Genomic DNA, 15250 nt, shown 5'->3' with positions numbered 1-15250 from the left:
CCCAGATAGCTCACCCAGGTTTGCCAAGTGCAAGGCTCCTCCCACGGTGGCTGCAGGGTCGGGGCTGGAGGATCCGGGCCTCCAGGCAGATCACTGCTGCTTCCCGAGTCCAAGGCCCCCACATTTTTTAAATGTTGAATTTTTTCCCTCTGTTTTAGCAATCATCAAATTACTTCCTTATGCAAGAAGATTGATCCCAGGGCCTTCACACTAAACTACATTCCCAGCCTTTTTTCATAAATATTTTTGACTTGCTAAGCCAGTAAGTTGCCCAGTTGTGATCAAACTTTTGACCCTCCTGCCTCAGTCTTCCAGAATACCAGAATGACAAGCTTGCACCACCACACCCAGCTAAAGTTTTTATTTTTAATTAAACATTCAAAATTTTCAGTAACTGAGAAAAAGTCACTATTATACTTCCGGCCGAAACATACACAGAGTCATTAATCAAGCCACCCTGGGAGGCATTTTTGGAAGCATTAACCAAAGACTTGAAAGGCACTGATGCTTGGATCCAGGTGTTTATCCTGAGAAAATAATCAGAGATACTGGTAGACAAAAATAATCATAACTCAATTATTTTTAGATCTGAAGCAGGAAAACTCCAAATGCCTAACAATGGAGAACAGTTTGTCTGAACAAGGGTATAGCCACATAATGATATAGTGTAGAACATTTAATAGCATAGGAGAAGCTTATATGTCTAAAGTAAAAAACGAGCAGGCTTCAGTACAGTGTACAGATGACCTGACAGGAGCAGGCTGTGTACATGTATAGCATATGTCATGTGGCTGTGGGTGTGTGCGCGGAAGAGGGATGCACAAAGAACTGACGCACATATGGAGCCCACGAACAGGATGTGATATATTCAAATGTTATCTCTACAACATTTTACTGATGAAACTAATATGTTTATCAATTCATTATATTTTCAAAACAGAATTTGTTGTCTGTATCATGACATAACTTGATAAACATGTGAGTTGAAATTAATAACCCAGTAAACTTTCTTTTGCAAGAAATGAAACATAAATCATCCCGAACCAGGTGTCAGCAAAGAATAAAGCACTATTTCTTATTTTAAAGAGAGATAAACAAACAATAAAAATGGTACAGAATTTCAAAATAAGATGATAGGAAATTAATAATGGTTACTATATTGCATATTTTATCTTCAAAGTAGTTGCTTAGATTACAAGATATAGACATGCCAAATTGATCAAACAATATAAGCACTAACTGTTCCTTTCAATGAACTAATAGAAATTAGTAGTATAATTATCTTAGCTATGATATATATATATAATATATAGGGATATATAATGTAAGGAATATATATATTCCTTCCTTCTTTTCTCCTTTACCCCACCAAGTTGTTCTTTTCTTTTGAGCAGTTTCTTTCCCTTTACAATATCTATTGTACCTTTTGGATCTTATTTACTCTTTCAGTTCCTTATATTAGGGAGACAATACAATGTTTATACATTCAGGGCTGATTTATTTCACTTATGAGTATGGTCTTTAGTTGCATCCATTTACATATAAAGGCCTCAAGTTTATTCTTAAAGTATCTGAGACTGATACTTTAGATCAATTTGGTACTTAAAACTCTTTATAAGGAAATTCTGAAAAATTCACAGTAGGGTATAGACAAATGTTTATATTAAACTTCAACAATAAAGCAATACACATGCTAGAATTATCAGCATTGGAATTATAGTTTTTCCTGAAAGAAGATAGCAGTAAATAGAGTTATTAGCTGGATTATACAATTAGTTTGCAAAATTATCATTTTTTTTTTCACTCTATGATGCTTTTAAATATACACAGTGGAAGTTTAAGTTTCATTGGCTCAGTATGCCGTCTGCTAACGTGATGCAGTCACAACACCCATGCATTCAGAGTTGGCTCCTTGGCCTCTCTGTTCATTTTGGAGCACCGGAAAGTATCTTCTTGATTTCCAGCTCAGTTCTCTTCCACTTAGTTCTTTAAGATGGAAAAGAAAATTATAAACATTTCTGCTGCATAAAACTTCCTGATTCTGAAAAAAAAAAAATCTTTTCTTCCAATCAGGAAACTTTTCTTTTCACCTGACCTGCTTCCATTGCCCAATTCTGTCATATCAGAGCTGGGAGCTGGTGCCCAAGGCCCGTGCAGAGACTTGGCGGTGTCAAACGGCCCCTGGCCAGTTTCCAGCTGGTTCAGAGCCTCCTTGGCATCAGACATCCAGTGGAGCCAGTGGATCCTGGCCAAAGCATTCACACAAGGGAGAGTGGACCCTTGTACTCTACTTGGGCAATGTCCATTTTAACCTAATTTCGTGCTTGGCCTAGTTAATAGTTATGGCTTGCTCTTTTGGTGTAACATTGTAGTTTTTGGTAGGGGAAGGACAGTTGGGTGGGAACATTGTGCTGAAAGTGCCCACTGCAAAGCCAGACCTCAGTGTGGGGAGATTGCCTCACATTCTGGTCATTCTTTTTCCACAGAGAGCAGTGAGTCCCTGTCTTCTCAACCCCCCTCGGTTTCCATGCCTTGCTCACCCGGCTCCACCCTTTCCTCCAGAGAAAGTCTAAACCACAGTCATAGGTAGAACAGACCCAACATTGCTTTCTGTCTTGCATTGTTCTTGAAGACAGATACAAAGGCTGACATGTTTTGACTGTTATTTCACACATAGAAAGTGGTTATAGTGCCGGGTGTGACGGTGTGCATCTGTAGTCCCAGCTACTGTGGAGGCTGCAACAGGAAGATCGCGCGAGCCCAGGGGGTCCAGGCCAGTCTGGGTAGCATAGTGAGACCTTCATCTTAAAACAAAACAAAACTCATTAATAATGTGACATATAGTTCCATAAAGTTCAAAGTTTTTCTCTTGCAGAGTGTTGATAATTTGGAAAATGGAATTTACACACACACACACACAAACACTCACACACGTGCATAGAGACAAGAGACCTTTAAATACAGTAGCAGGGATGGGACTACTATGCCTTGCAAAGTAAGGAAGGCTCAGGAGACCAGACAGACAGAACATACAGACAAAAGACAGACCTGGGCGGGGGCGGTCCTTGGGGTTTTGTCGCTGAAGTACTAAGTCAAGGATCCTTTTATTTTAGCTGCATGTTCAGGTACCCATTTCTATACTCACAATTGTGGTTAAAATAATAATTTGGGAGCTGGCGAGTGTGAAAAAAGAAGCAATATAAAGTATGTTCTAAAAGCCATTGCATTCAACAGTAAACCCCCTTCTCAAGTACCGCATACTGAGAGGAATAGACAAGAACTCAGTTATTCAGGTAAGTTCTATATATTTAAGAACTCTTTGAATTTGGTGCCTTCCTGACACAAACAACCATGACAGTGCAGAAGTAAAGTAAACACAGTGATTGGCTGCTCATGCGCTTCATCTCTTAGATGGAAGGACGCAGCGAACGTTTTCATAGTTCTCAAGTCACTTGAACCATAGGTCCTGCAGCGGCGGCAGCAAAACTAGAATCACAGGGTCAGAAGAACCCCAGCAACACTACCATGACCCTGCTGCCGTTCCTGAGTCCCATCCTGCTCCAGAGAGTGATCAGCGGCGGTGAGCAGTAGGTGCGTGATGGCATGGTGCGGGCTAGTGCTCCTGACAAGTGCTTCTGCTGCTGACAGGGACCCTGCCCTCGCACACTGCTGACACGTGCACACTGGAAGGTATGGTGGTGTTTTTAAAGATGGCCATTTATATGTCCACTTAAAGAATTAACAGTCGTGTCCCTCTTCCTAGCCACAGTCTTGGAAAAGAAAGAAGAAATGTGCACCACTCCTAAGTTGAATTGAGAAGAGGAAAAGCCTGGAAGGTTTTAGTTCACTCTTTATCAACAAGAGTGGGTTCCCTCCTAATGTTTGATTACTGTTATTTGACTCAGGAAAGCATTGCATAGGCTCAGCGGACTTTGTGATCATCATGCTAATATCCTTAACATGAGGACCAGGAGAAGACCTCACAGAATGAAACCCTGGAGTGCCATCATGATAAAACCGCTCCAAAATTGTGTACGTGTTTCTGTCTGTTTTGCCTTGAGGTTCAGTTGGACTTTCTGGGTCTGATTTTTTGCATCTAAGAAATTGAAACACAAGTATTGATTCCACCCCACCGCCTGAGTTTTCCTGAGGATGTGCTGCTCCTGAAAGGGCTCAAAAATTGGCTCATTTTTCCAATCAGAAAAGCTCTCCTGATCAATGTGCAGCAGTGACCCCCTGCTATTCCACAACCTTGTATGAAATGCTGGTTTGCATGGTTCACTCGTGGTTATGTGGGAAAGACGGAAGACAGACTGAGAAACATTTTAAACTGGGAAAGTCTTCTTTCAGGATTTCTCATAGAATTCTTTCCTTTTAACACAAGTGCCCCGGTGCCCAGATGGAAGATATCATTCACTGACGGCCAATACTTGAAAGCAGGACAAAACGCCAGCTTATGACATTCTGACTTGGTCAAAAACAAATGCACAGAATGACCAAATAACTTCAGTATGCGTTGTCAAAGTTTTAAACCCCACCCTTGCCACTGCCCTCTGCCCTGTGCTGTCCCTGTTTCCCTCCCCACCCGTGTCCCTGCAGGGCCCCCAGCCTCTGCTGTGGCTTTGGCTTTTAGTGTCAAATGGCTACAATAACCTGTCCTTGATTTTGCTTAATGACTCTACCTTGATATTTAACAAATAGGTGGTTTTAAGCAAACAAATTAATTTTCAACAATTGATGTTGACCCTACATATCCCTTTTTTATCTTTAAAATATATGTTCTTAATAAAATATCTGCACACAGCAGGCAACGAACTTTCAAGATAAAGATTGTGTTCCGTTTGGGAGAGAGAGCAAAGGCTTGGGAACCGCTTGCCATTCTTTTTGGCTCCTAGAGACAAAGACCAAAGAAAAACAAATGTCATCTCTCCGTTTTCAGCCCTTTTTGACCTGGCTTTTCTCCCACTGGCAAAGAAGTCACCCCAGTTGTGTGAGAAAAAAAGCTGCCTTTATTATCTGTGTCTTTTAAAACTTCAGACATGCTTTCCACATCCGTAGTGACTTAATGGAGTCTAACAACCAATTAATGGCTTTAAAACCAGCAGGGATCCCGTTCTGCCCTGTAACCTGAAATGAATTATTGATAGATGCTTTCAGCCCTGTGTCCTGTCAGATATTTCAAAGTCAATGTCAGCTTGCAGTTTTTCATTCACTCTGTGCTGAGGTCAAGATCTGTGAAGCGCTGCTCTTCCAAAAGAGGAGAAAAAACCCAGCACTTGCAAAGCTGGAGCCGGACAGAATTGGCCTCTCTTTAAACCAAGATATTAGCAGCCTCAACATGTTCAGGGCTTGGGGGTGGTAGCATTCTTTCCCCAAGGCAGGTGCAACTCTGCATGTTTAGGCAAATGACATTAATTACTACCTTAGCAGTTATTAACAATAACTTGCACTTATGTTTTCTCTCTCTCTCTCTTTCTCTCTCTGTTTTCGGAGTCTTGGAACAATCCTGTGAGGTGCACAGGACAAATGTTTTCACCCAATGTGGAGGAAAGACAGACCTGAAGCTAGGAGAGGTGTGAGCCTTCCCTCCCCCTTTTCTTTTCCTTCTCCTTCTTCACATTTGTGTAATAGTGGTGCAATTTCTATAACTGCTTGGCAACAGGACTGCTCTAAATGGTGGCTTTAAATAGCTCAGATTTTAATGTCCTTCTCCTGTAGCAATCTCCGAATTAACCATTGCTTAGGAAAATAATTGGTACATTATTAACATTCTTCTTTTGAATGCTTCAGGCACATGGCTGAAGAATAGTGACAATAATGTATAATGGGTATGTGATAAAATATTAACTCTTAGAAAGCTACTAAATAAAAGTTACTTAAGTTCATTGCATGGACGTTGTTTGCACATCGTTTAATACACATTGTTTAAAAGTTTAAAATTTTGCTTCTGATGTCATTTTTTAAAAAGGAACTAAAATTAATCACTGTTAAATACCTACCCGGATAAGTGTTTTCTATATACACATTATTATAGTGTCTTATTTTCCTTTTGTTGATTAATTACACCTGTACTATTTTTTTTTCTGGGATGCTACATAGTTTTGTAATTATTATTTTAATGTATACAAGGTGTGATCAAAACATATGACACAAGCTGTTGCGAAGCCCCATCCAATGGAAAGGCAGGGTCTTCAGTGTGAGAAGTGGCATGTCAGACGTCAGTAACAGTGTGTTACATGTTTCAGTTTGTTTGGTGCTGTCGGTTGTGAGATGCTGTGTTTAAAAGTGAGCTACAAATCATGGTCCAGAACAATGCGTTAAAATGAAATCATGTCAACTTCACTGGAGTTGTGCCATTGTGTCGCTGCAGATTTCAACTCTTTAAGAAGTGTCATGGGAGTTGAAACTTGGGATTACAGTTACCATGCTGAGACCAAAGGCTTAGCGTTCTCCATGGAAATCACTGTCTCCTGAGAAAAAAGCACATCCATCGAGATCCAATATCAAGGTGATGTTGATTGTGGATTTTTTTAAAATCTTTTTGGCCTTATGTGACGTGAGTTTGTAGCCAGAAGTACAATGATGGACTCTAAATGTGATAAGAGCTTATTAGAACATGTAAGAAATGATGTGTGTGGAAAGGGGTCTGAGAAATGGGCAAAGGGTTCATCCTCCATCAGGACAATACTCTGTGTCACACATCATTCTGTAAAGTGGTTTCTGTCAAATAAAAACACTCTGGTGAGTCCTTATCCGCCTTATTCACCTGATCTGGCACCACGAGTGCTGGTTCTTTCTCCAAGTCAAAATGACCATGAAAGGTAAACGTTTTGAATTGACTGAGGGCATTAAGGCAGCCAAGGCACCACAACAAAAGACACTCACAAAAGAGGACTTCCAGAGCCGTTTCGGAAAATGTCAAGAACAACAGGAAAAGCACATTTCAAGTGAGGGGAAGTATTTTGATAGGAATTAATGACAATGTGTCTTTTACTGTAATAAATTTATTTTTTAAATTTAAATATTCATGGTCTGTTTTGATCATACCTCAGAGATTTTATTCCAGTTAGATCATTTTCCAAGATTAGCTACTGATTTCCTTCTTAGTGGCCATTTAGGCTCCTAACAATTTTTGTCCGCAATAAGTAATGCAGCAGAGTACATATGTGTTCACAGATATAAATACTCATCTGTTTGAATTATGTCTCCTTGTTACAGTTGATACATTGTGTCAACTTGGGGAGTCTAGATGTTTGCCTAAGTGACTCAGAAGTTCTGCATTTTGGGGTAAGAAGGACATGCCCTTAACCTTCTGGGATGTTATTTATTGTGTCAATTTGAGAAGGTTAACTATGTGTCTCAGCAGGGAGCCAGGATGCTTACTCTGTATTCATCATGAGCCTGTGCAAGAGGAGGGCACGGAGACGACGTGAGTGCTACATGCCCCTTGGGTGGGGGTAGCCTGCTTACAATATAAGGGAGCGAAGAAGCTTGCTCTTCTCTGCCACTCCCCTTTTGCTCTTGTTGCTTTGCTGTTTCACTGCTGTGAACTGTTGCCCTCTGCCATGTGCCACTCTGCCTTGGAGCCAGTCAAGTAAGCTAAATAGACCTTTCCTTCCTTCATTTTGGGCACTGGGTATTTTGTCTCAGCAACGAGAGAAAAGTAATGAAGACACTCCTATATCTGAGTGTTGTTATTCAGGAATCAAAGGACAGGAACACTTCTCAGGCTTTCACTGTGTAGTTCTACTATGATCTCTAATATACCAATGTAGGATCACACTGCAATATATCAATATAATTTCAACTCACTAACATCAATTGAGATCACGTTTATATGTTTGGGAACTACTGATACTACATAGTGTATGAATACTATGTTTCAACTATGAAAACATATCACTAGACTAACAATAAAATACAGTGATATTGGCACAGGGAAAAACAGGTCAGTGATGCAGCAAAAAAAGCTCAGAAATAGAACAAAAAATAAGATAAATTTTAATCTTTCATATGGGAGAGTCCAAAATGATTGGGATAAAAGACTGTTTATTCAATAGGAAAGATTATATGAGTAATTTTATAAATTCATAAGGAGAAATATTTTAACTATGTTATAGAACACGTACACTGTAATGTACTGATAAATGTTACTACATACAAAATTTCTACACAGTAGCCCCTAGAAGCAAAATCAAGGCATATCTAAAAATGAGTTAATTATTACAGATTTTAATACAAAAATGAAACACTTCTTCAGTGCATAAGTAGCTCCTACAAATTCACAGCAAAGGGGGCTGGGGATTTAGCTCAGTGGTTCAGAGCCTGCCTGGCAAGCACAAGGTCGTGAGTTTGGTTCCCAGTACTGGAAAAAAAAAACCCCCAAAAAAACCAAATTCATAGCAAAGACACAAAACTCCTGTTTACTCTGTTCTCATTTTAAGACTTTGCTCTCCTCTGAACGGGCTGATAACTAAAACTAACCCGGGGAGGGAGTGAAGAGTGGGGGTCAGTACAGCCTAAGTGAACACTAAGTGGTTTCTCTTAACATGGAGTTAAAAACAGAAATGGAGTCTCTCTTGCCCTATCAGAACCCATGAGAAAATCAGAAAAACATTAAATTCAAAACAATCATGCAGAATGAACAGACGTAAGGTACTAAAATATAAAAGTGACATTTGAAGGCACGAAGGATGAATAAAAATGTCAAACACGCATTAAATGTGAATTTGAGATGGCCAGCATAGAAAGAACTGGGGGAGAAAATAATAAAGATGAGATTTAAAGACAATTGTTCAAATGAAAGATACGCTGTTTCTTCTGATGCACAAAGTGCATCCATTGGTAAACAGTGATAAAGGGAATGCACACCCGGATGCTTTGCAGGAAAGCTTCCAAATATCAAAAATAAATTTTTTCCCATAAAATAAATAAATTTGCCAGGCAGGCACTGAACTGCTGAGCTAAATCCCCAGCCCCTTTGCTGTGAATTTGGAGTTACTTATGCACTGAAGAAGTGTTTCATTTTTGTATTAAGATCTGTAAAAAAATATCAAAAATATATCAAACTAAAAAAATATCAAAAATATATCAAAAATAAATTTTAAGAGAAACAAGAAAAAAGGACTATCTCTTGGAAAGGGATGATAAAGCTTAGAGCAGATATCTCATTAAAAACAATGGTTTACTGAAAGGAACACTTAATGCTTAAGTGCTAGTTGTCTCAGGACTACTAATGAAAGTAACTATCACCTTAGAATTAATTCTCGATAGAGGAGGGGCAAATGGTGAAAAATGAGATGCTTTTCCCCTACTCAGCATCATAGCAAAAATCTTAGCTATTGCAGCAAGGCAAGAAAGTTAAATGAAAGGCATACAGAAGGGAAAGAGGAAAGGAGTAATAGTAACTTTGCTCACAGGCAACAATTTATCTACATAGAAAATCCCAAAAATACATAGTCATAAGCAACAGTAACAACAGTAGCAAGAACCAAAAAGTCCTGAACTGGTAAGTAAATATAGTAACATAATAAGTTACCAAATGCATATACAAAAACAAATTGCTTTCCCATACACTAGCAATAAGCAATGAGAGTTTGAAATTGAGAAAAAATATTTACTATACTATCAAAGTATAAAGTACGTATATGATTGACATATAGAAAACCATAAAAGTTTAATGAAAGACATCAAATAAGATCTAAGTCAATGAAATAATTTTCTATGTTTATGGATTAAAATTTTATTGTATTAATATTTAAAGTACTTGTTCTGCAAAAGACACTATTAATATAGTAAAAAGAATAGCCACAGCCTACAAAAAGAATTTTCAAAGTACTTATCTGATGAATAATTTTGATTCAAAATGGACAAAGGAATTTTTAAACTTGACAAATGAGAAAACATAAAAATAGAGAAAGGTCTTATTAAACATCTTATCAAAGACAATGTACAGATGACAAGTAAAAATATAAAAACATTTTCAACATTGTATGTTTTTAAGGTATTTCAAATTTTAAAAAATGGTGAGATCTTCACATATCTGTATTGTAATGGCAAAAGGCAAAAGAAAAAAACGGATGACACCTATTCCTGGGAAGAACAGAGAGGCCCACAGAGCTGACACAAGGCACAGTGGCTTAGCCACTTGGTAAGGTCACTGGCATGTCTGCATTAAGCCAAATACAGCCTTATCATACAGTGCACCAATTTGACTCCTAAGGGTTTATTTGAAAGCTTAGGTCCATCCAAAGACCCATGTGCTGGTATATATCGTACCTTCATCCATAATTACAAAAAGTGGAAACAACTAAGATGTGTCCAATAGGTGGATGGATCACAAAGCTGTCCTAAATCCAAACAATGGAATAATATTCAACAATAACAGAGAATTAGCTGCCAAGCCATGAATATATATGGAGGAACCTTACATATGATCTTAGCCTATTTGGGCTGCTATAGAAAATATCATTATCTGGGTGGCTTATACAAGATAGAAGCTTTCTATCTCATGGTTCTGAGACTGGAGAGACCCAGATCAAGGTAAATAAAGTGATTGGTGAGGGCTCACTTCCTTTCACAGTTGTCAGCAAAGGTGGAGTTGCTCTCTGCATCTATTTTATAAGGGCACTAACTCCACTCATACAGGCTCAATCCTATGTCCTAATTACTGCCCCAAAACACTATCTCCCAATGCTGTCATGTTGAAGATTAGGATTTCAACACATAAACATGGGGGAGATGGGAAAATATTTAGACAACAGCAAGTCTGTATTGCTAAGTGAGGGAAGCCAGTCTGAAAAGGCTACACAGTATGATTCAATTATTTGACCTTCTAGGATGGCAAAATATAGACAAGAACAAAGTTGGTTGTTGCCAGGGATTCAGGATTTAATAGGTAAAGCATAGTTTCATTTCATATTTATTTTTTTGGCTGGGACAGGAGAACTATTCTGTTCCATACTATAAATATGGGTAGGGGCTGAGGATTTAGCTTAGCAGCACAGTGCCTGCCTGCCAAGCGCAAGGTCATGAGTTTGATCCCAAAAAAAAGAAAAAAAAAAAAAAAAAAACCACCAAAAAAATACAAATAAAAATAAATATGGGTAAATGACCCTCCACATTTTCTGAAACCATTGCATTTTACAACACAAAAAGAACCTTAATGTATGCAAATGTGAACAAACAAATTTGGTTAGTGTAACAGTAACCCCAGATGAATGCGAACATAACAAAACAGTCTAACTGTATTCCCAAAGCAGGGAACAATTTCATGAAGAGAGTGAGGGAAAGAGGTTCTGACCAAAGAAACTTTGGACATCAGTGGAGTCTATAAAACTAAAGGCAGTTGTTCTTTTTTGAGCAATTTCTTTCCTTTTCATATCTATTATACGTTTTGGGTTTTATTTACTCTTTCAGCTTCTTTCACTAGGGAGGCAATATGATGTTTACACATATGGGCCCGACTTATTTCACTTATGAGTATGGTCTCTAGTTGCATCCACTTACCTATAAAAGCCTCGAGTTTACCTTTTTTATAGCTGAGTAACACTCCATTGTATAGAAATACCACATCTTTTTGATCCATTCCTCAGTTGATGGGGATTAGGGTTGCTTTCAATATTTAGTTATGACAAATTGTGCTGCTATAAACATGTGTACACATATATCACTGTGGTACTAAGCTTTTAATTCTCAAGGAAGGAGAAAAAGAAAGAAAGAAGGAAGGAAAAAATAGATAGATACATACATAGATAGCTGGGATAATTGTACTGCTGATGTCTAATGGTTTATTGAAAAGAACACTTAATGCTTAATTTTTTTGACCAGTTTTGCATGCTTATATCTGGTAATCTAAACAGCTAATTTGAAGACAACAATATGCAATCTAACAGCACTTGCTGAATTTCTACCACCTTGTTTAGTAAAGCTCTGTATCATTTCTAATGTGTTTTATTATTTTTTATTCTCTTTAATTGTTTGATCAATCTTGCATTCTTACATCTGGTAATCTGAGCAATTTCATCAAAGATAACAATATGTAATATAACAACCACTGTTAATTCCTGTCATTTGTTTTGAAACTCTGTATCATTTTTATTGTTTTTGCTTTGTTTTGTTTTTGTCCATATTGTTTTTATTTTGTTATTGGTTTTTTAAAATTCTCTTTAAAATAGAAAAATTTATTTGTTTTTTTTTTTTTTTTTTTTTGGTTTTTCTTCGGTACCGGGAACTGAACTCATGACCTTGCGCATGCCAGGCAGGCGCTTTTGCCGCTGAGCTAAATCCCCAGCCCCTAAAATAGAAAAATTTAAAAGAAGTAAAACACCAAACAAACAAAAAACAGCCCCCAGTGATGGGGTTATGCTAAAGAATGTAGGAGCCAACTGAAGGAGCACCCAGTGGCCAAATCTGGAAAACTTTGAGCAAAAGATGATTCCAGCAGTTTATAGCAGATAAAACAAAATAATACTGGATGAAAAATTGCTGTATAAAATAAATACCTCATAAAAACATTTAAATACAAAAATGAGTATTTTAATGAGTTTATAAAATAAGTCAAGTAAATTGGAAATGTGTGAGGAAAGGCAAATTCTTCATGCAGAAGATTGCTGAATAAAGTATGTAGACACCCTACCCTGGGGGAGGGGAACTTGCATTTTAGACCTGAACCCTGCTGTGCATGTTGACTCCTTTGAAAGGAAAGAGCAGGCGACCCTGGCCAGCGCTGCATCTGCCGGTGTTCAGGAGGAATGTCCACAGGAGAAGCCATTTTGATATGAAATGGTAAAAGTGAGACCAGGCACTCTATCTCCCTGTCCTCCTCCCCAGACCCACAATGTCAGTCTAATAGTGAAAGAATATAGAGCTGATCCTAATGGTAGGAAATTTTACCAAATACCCAATTGGCTGCACCTCAAACACTCAAAGTCAGCAAAAAACATTGAAGTGTGGGAAACCTTGACAGCCAAAAAGAGCCTAAGAAGGTGTAAAAGCTAAGGATACCACAACAGAACTTAAAGTAAGAACCAAGATCAGACCAGAGTTTGTACTTGAGTGAGTTCCAGTATGTCAGTGTTAGTTACATTTGAGAAAAGTTGCATACTTACCATGTAAGGTGGAAACTGGGTGAGGAGCTATGTGGGAACTCTGTACTAGCTTCACAGTTTTTCTGTAAAATCTGAAACTGTCATAAGGTGTAATTTTTTTCACAGTGGCTTAAAAAGTGCCAACTTTACAGTCAGTTTAAGCTATCTGTACAATCATATGTATGAGATAATTTCACTAATATGTATACTGGAAGTTTACACGTGTACCATAGATCACTTGTGATTTCTCAAAAACTAAATGAGAGTGATATGAAGTTACTTTCAGATTTGGAAAACAGAGGGATTTTGCTAGTCAATGATCATCTCTTAAAAAAATACTAATGAATGTTCTCCAGCAAAACAAAAATAGAATTCCTTCAAAAGGAGTGAGATGTCAGAAATAATGTATTTGAGGAATTGGTTTATGTTTTGACAAATCTAAATAATTAAATAAATTGAAATCAAATGTCATAGAAAGTGCTAATTTTGTAGAACTTATTTGAAAAAGAGAACATTAAATACAGACAGTAGTAACAGGGAAACAGTAGTGGAAAATTATAATTGAAGCTTCTGCTTATCAGTAGAAGAGATCCACTGATCAGTTTTAGATGTTGTTATGGTGCAAATTAAGGGTAACCGCTAAAAATGATAAAATAAATACTAAACAAGTAAAGGGGGAAAATGGAATACAGAAAACTGAATTCATAGTAAGAATATTTATATCACACTATGTGCTAGATGTTATTCTAAAGTGTATGTGTCACTTATTCACATAATTTATACTAAAGAGTAATGGGAGTCATGAAAGAAAATAAAAGCACAGATATAATGTGATGATTACAAAACAAGATGGCAAAAATAAACTCAGCTATGTCAGCAAACGCAGTAAGTATAAACAGGTTGAATTTAAAAGGCACAGGTCCCCAGATCAGATGGAAAGAAACACAACTTAGAATATGCTGTTTAAAAACAATGTATGAACCTGGGGCAGAATGACAAAGCTTCAAAATAGTGAAATGGGAAAAGATGTACCAACCTGACAATGAGAATATCAGATGAAATAGATTCTGAAACAAAAACACGGATAGGCCTATAAAGGAAGCATTCATAATGTTATGAAAATGAAACAATCGCAAAAATAAATGTATCTGGGAACGCCGGCCGGCTCTCGACGGGAGCTGGAGGGGCACTCCCCCGCCACAGGACTAGTGCTCGGTGCTTTTACACATCTACAAGCAGAGCGAGAACCTGCCCTCATCGTCTGGCTGCTGGTGAAAAGCTTCTCCGAGAGTGGACTCAACTATGAAATTATAATTACAGGTGATGGAAGCCCAGATGGAACAAGGGATGCTGATGAACAGTTGGAAAAGATCTATGGATCAGACATAATACTTCTAAAACCGCGGGAGAAAAAGCTGGGACTTAGAACTGCGTATATTCATGGAATGAAGCACACCATAAGAAACTATATAATTATTATGGATGCTGATCTCTCACACCATCCAAAGTTTATTCCTGAATTCATTAGAAAGCAAAAGGAGGGTAATTTTGATATTGTCTCTGGAACTCACTACAAAGGAAATGGAGGTATATATGGCTGGGATTTGAAAAGAAAAATAATCAGCCCTGGGGCCAATTTTATAACTCAGATTTTGCTGAGACCAGAAGCATCTGATTTAACAGGAAGCTTCAGATTGTACCAAAAAATAAAGTTCTACAGAAGTTAATAGCAAAATGTGTTTCTAAAGGCTACGTCTTCCAGATGGAGATGATTGTTCGAGGAAGGCAACTGAATTACACTATTGGTGAGGTTCCAGTATCATTTGTGGATCGTCTTTCTGGTGAATCCAAGCTGGGAGGAAATGAAGTAGTTTCTTTCTTGAAAGGCTTGTTGACTCTTTTTGCTACTGCATAAAAGAAAGTTATTCATTTCTACTTATCATGTTCATTTCAATTGAAATATAAAAGGAGCCCTCTTACTGAATGTTATAACATGTTCTCTTAGAGCATAAAGCATAAGGTAAGGTAAGGTGAATTTTATACAAATATGTTGTCTAGAGAAACCCCATTTTTTACTTCAAGCTAAATTTAAAGTCACTAGCCTAATGAGCAATGCTCTCAATTTTCATTTACACTTTGCTATATTAAGACCTATAAATAAA

At 37.7% G+C, this 15250-nt stretch overlaps 1 pseudogene; it reads left to right on the top strand.

Moving 5' to 3' along the window:
- Positions 1–3525: 3525 nt before the first annotated feature.
- On the top strand, positions 3526–15003 carry LOC102011002 (annotated as a pseudogene).
- Positions 15004–15250: the final 247 nt, after the last annotated feature.

The sequence above is a fragment of the Chinchilla lanigera genome, unplaced genomic scaffold (assembly GCF_000276665.1).
Source record: "Chinchilla lanigera isolate Chin_1 unplaced genomic scaffold, ChiLan1.0 scaffold00015, whole genome shotgun sequence".
In the NCBI taxonomy this organism is placed as follows: Eukaryota; Metazoa; Chordata; class Mammalia; order Rodentia; family Chinchillidae; genus Chinchilla; species Chinchilla lanigera.
Note: the sequence above shows the minus strand (reverse complement) of the source record. Positions and strands in the feature narration are given on the sequence as shown.